The 4,204-nt window shown below is 38.6% G+C and overlaps 1 long non-coding RNA gene across 1 annotated transcript; it reads right to left on the bottom strand.

The window, feature by feature from the left end:
• Positions 1–613: 613 nt before the first annotated feature.
• Positions 614–3,046, bottom strand: LOC113476279. The gene is made up of 3 exons (XR_003397693.1): positions 2,967–3,046; positions 2,566–2,850; positions 614–924 (listed from the first exon to the last, which is right to left on the bottom strand). It is a non-coding gene; the product is annotated as an uncharacterized LOC113476279 (long non-coding RNA).
• Positions 3,047–4,204: the final 1,158 nt, after the last annotated feature.

The following is a 4,204-nucleotide window of genomic DNA, read 5'->3' as shown; positions in this document are numbered from 1 at the left end:
AGGTCGATCAAGCCACACAACTGTTATCTCTGATGCAGTGATTCTTTTAAACATTTTTACTTTCATTGCTGTAACAAGTGGTGGACATAAATCCATGGCTGGAAGAATTTGGATCCAGCATCTGATCTTTGCACAGTACCAACAACTTGTGACATGAAATCTGGACTAACCACGGATGGGCTCAGGTTACAGACAAGAAATGGAGATGAGGTTAGACTAGATGATCTTTAATATCCTCCCCCAACCCAAAGCATTCTGTGATTCTGTAAATCGGAAAGCACGCCCTTTCTTTATTTTTTAAATTGATGTTTTCCACTACAGTAGATCCACTGTGCACAATGACAGATGTGTGGTTGGCCGTCAGCAGAGTTTGAAACGTTGCAAGAACAAGCCATTTGCACTAGCAGGGCTAATCAGTTTAAACAAGAACAAAGCCATTAAAAAATATTTAGCAGCACCAGGATTATTTGTTTGATATCTCAAATCTACGTATCAAACAGCTAGCAACTTGGAAATAAAACAGAAGAGCCTGAAATGGTAATCTAACAACACGTGGTATCTTGATAGCCACATGACGTAAGAAGCAAAGGCCCATGAATTGACAGGAAGCTTACTGTTGTTTAGACTCATACTTCTTTTATTTCAATAAAATTTACTAGCATTTTTTTAATTAAAAACTTGGAGAAAATACAAAAGGCAGCAGATAATTTAGATTTGTTTCTAGATAAATGGAGAGCAACCAGTTCAGAAGACAAGTTGACTAAACCTCATGAAATCGGAGGAGAGGGAGCTCATAAATGTAACGAAGACAAATGTGAACATACTCAGGTAGAGAGGAGACTTCACAAGAGACACTACTAACAGGAGAGACACAGCAGCAGTTCATCCACAAAACAATACAACAAGATAATATGTGCTTGTGCCCTGTAAAAATAAACAGCAGAAGTTGTAGCACAAGACTTATTTGTCAAGACAGGCATAGAATGTGAAAACACAAATTGCTAGCAATAAGTATAAAATCTGTGTAAGTACATAGGTATGAGAATCATCAGCATGGTTAAGATAGAATTGTAATGCAAATAAAAAAAAAAACTGGTTACCAATAAAAATAATTCTTATTACCAATATGTTTACAGTTCAAGAGCAAGAAAAAACCTTGCTGCCCTAGTCAACACAGAAAAACAGATGAGAGATGACATCCAGAAGGCTACCATGTTTAGGGTATCAGTCTTCACCGGAGAGGGTCAAATGCAAGAAGTAATAGCAATGACAAGTAAGATTTCAGGGCGAAGGGGACAGAGAGAGAGAATGTGAATGAAAGTGTGTCCAGAATGGAAAAAGTAAACAAAACAAAGCAACAAAAATCAACAGGTAAGAATATTAGAGACACAATGAGTCAGTTTAACTTCAAATTTCTGGAGAAAACAATCCAGAACAAATTAATTAGAAGCACCTCGAAGATAATCTTAACTAGCAGCCAAAAGAGAATTGTTAAATCACATTGCTAACTTCCTTTGACAGGCCTTCAAGATAGGTTGGAAAGAAACCACAGATGTCACATCTGTCCTTTAGTAAGGCATGACACTGCCTCAAGATATTTTAACAATCAGACTACAGATGCAAGAAGAATAAATATTAGTTTAGGATGTGAGAAACAAAGGTTAAATATATCATCGTCAGGATAGAGTAGTGATCTGGAAGGATGGAGTGTCATGTATCAGATTACGTACAAGACACTGCCCACAGGCAGGAAACATCAAATATAGAAATTCAGGATGGGAAACAAGACAGCAGACTACAGCGACTCATAAGAGACAAATATCATTCTGTTGTAAGAAAGACAAAGATTGTGATGCAATATAAAATAAAAAACCCACAAGTGTTGGCATGCAAAGCCTGAGCATAATCTGCTGAATTAAAAAAAAAACGCTTCTACTTTACTCTGTTTGTATCTGAATACCTAGGAAAGATGTCGACCCACCCAAGAGGGTCTAGAAAACAGTAATGAGAACACAAAGTAGTCTAGAAAAGGTGACTTATGGGGAGGTTGGATGGACAAGCTAGTACAGGTGGGAAAAAACCAAACTTAAGGGATAGCCGTTACATTGGAAGACTACTACAAAGAGAAGGGGATTGTCTCTTCAGTCAGCTATGGATAGGACAAGTCCTAACGCAGTTAAAATGAGCACAGGAAAGGCTCAGGTTAAACACTGGAGGAGAGGAGACAGGAACATTAAAAAAAATAATGGAAGGGTAGTGAAGCATTGGAAGAGATTCTTCTGGGAAGAGCTTTAAAAACAGCTTTTTATAAAAGCTTTTTTAAAAAAGTTTTAAAAGACAGATTGCACCTCTGGGTGGGAGCAATGTTCTAGGAAAGAGATGGTAGCAAACAAGAAGTGAGGGAAAGGAAACATGGTTTGAAAGCACAGAGAGAAGAAATACTGGGGGAATTCAAGCGACAGGCAAGAAACTGAGAAAAAGATGAAAAATGAGACTTCCATTTGCAGGGAGAGTCATTTTAGAGGTGTGTTAAACTTTCACGAGAAACTACTTATGAGGCTGCACCTGAAGTCAAGAGAAAAGGCAGGCTCCAGGTGCTTGCATCTTGCCTTGCTGTGGTTTTTGTTCTGATGTCTATGTTAGCAAGTAACGCAGTGCAAGAAAAGCACATCCACAAAGAGGAAAACAGTTGATGGTCAGGATGCAGCATCCACACTACCCATGTTGGTCTGGCAGGTTTTGTATGTTTTGCTCCAAGCCAGCTCTAGCCTGGTCCCGTGGGCAGGACATCTGTTTGTAGATGTAGGTGTTAAAAACACTCCTGCAGAACATCTTTCAGTCTGACTTAATCTGAGAGAAATTCAGCTCACCTTACTCAAGATCACCCGGCAAAGTGAACCAAAATGTGAGGGATGTAATTCAAAAGCCAGCTCCTGAACTGAACTAATACAGTAACACAGACTCACCCTAAGCCAAACCAAAGGAATCCAGGGACCAACAGTGGCATCCATATGGCAGAAAGCTAAGCGGGACATGTCAACCGTAGCAGACCAGAACAACAATGCTTGCTTCAATTGATAGGTCTAAATATTTTGCAGCAACAAGCACGACTGGAGTGACAGTGTTAAGTGTCTAGGCACCAGGCACCGACTGTTTCAAGACAGCATATTGACCATTTTAACTGACATCTGATGTGACATATGGACATCTTCAATAAATCTGTAAATAAATTGTAACAAACCATCACAATGTTTTCATTTAACAACTGCATTTGCTTTAAAAGAACGTTGGTAATAATCTTTTATTTCTTTATTTTCTTTAAATGAGGACCTATGTCTAGGGACTTTCTGATTCATATCAATTAAAATAGCAGAACCAAAACAAAAGGCCAAGTACCCAAGCCATCAATCTTTCCCAGCTGCTGAGTCATAAAGCAGTAGCCAAGACAAAGAACTTTCCAGTTTCTCATTGCCAGTTCCTTATTTCTTATCAACATATTTTCATTTCATGATGCAACTTTATTTTCCTAAAGAAGGGTCAAATTGTGCACATGTCTCTGTGTGTGTGTGCCGGTTTAGATTCTGAGCTGCAAGGCCACACTCTGTTCCTTATCAGGCCACTGCTCTGTAGCTTCTGAAATATTCAGAGCCTTCAGAGTCCTTGTCAAGGACTGTTTTGTTTCTTGCTCTGTGCACACCATGCATCCAACATGGTTCCCTGAATAATTATCTGGGCTTTGACTGGGTGGTTGATGATAGAATTTCTTTCAGGTCACTTCAAGTGATGCTCCCATGTAAAACAGCAAACTGATTTTTGCACACATGGACAAGTTTACAGCTTCATTTCTGAGTAAAAACCCCATGTTACGAGATTCCTCCTTCCACCTCTATTTTAATTCTTTATAAACAAACACACATGAAACATTGGGTAAAAAAACCACAACCAACATCAACTAGTATCAACAAATACAATTAAAATGTTTGCAACAGAAATTCTAGATACCTTTTAATACATGAGAGAAGCTACAGAATTCCCATGTAATTAAACATCGGGAAAAATGGCTGAGGGCATCAAACACAAGACCATCTTAATTGAAGATCCTAGCCAGCTCATGTTGCGGAGCTATGTTTGCAAAACAGGCATTATTTACACATTCTGGTGAAGTACTCCACAAGTTTAACATTTTAAGGCTGATTATGAATTT

The sequence above is a fragment of the Athene cunicularia genome, assembly GCF_003259725.1.
Source record: "Athene cunicularia isolate RWA chromosome 2 unlocalized genomic scaffold, athCun1 chr2_part1, whole genome shotgun sequence".
NCBI lineage: Eukaryota > Metazoa > Chordata > Aves > Strigiformes > Strigidae > Athene > Athene cunicularia.
This window is presented reverse-complemented; position numbering and strand designations above follow the sequence as displayed.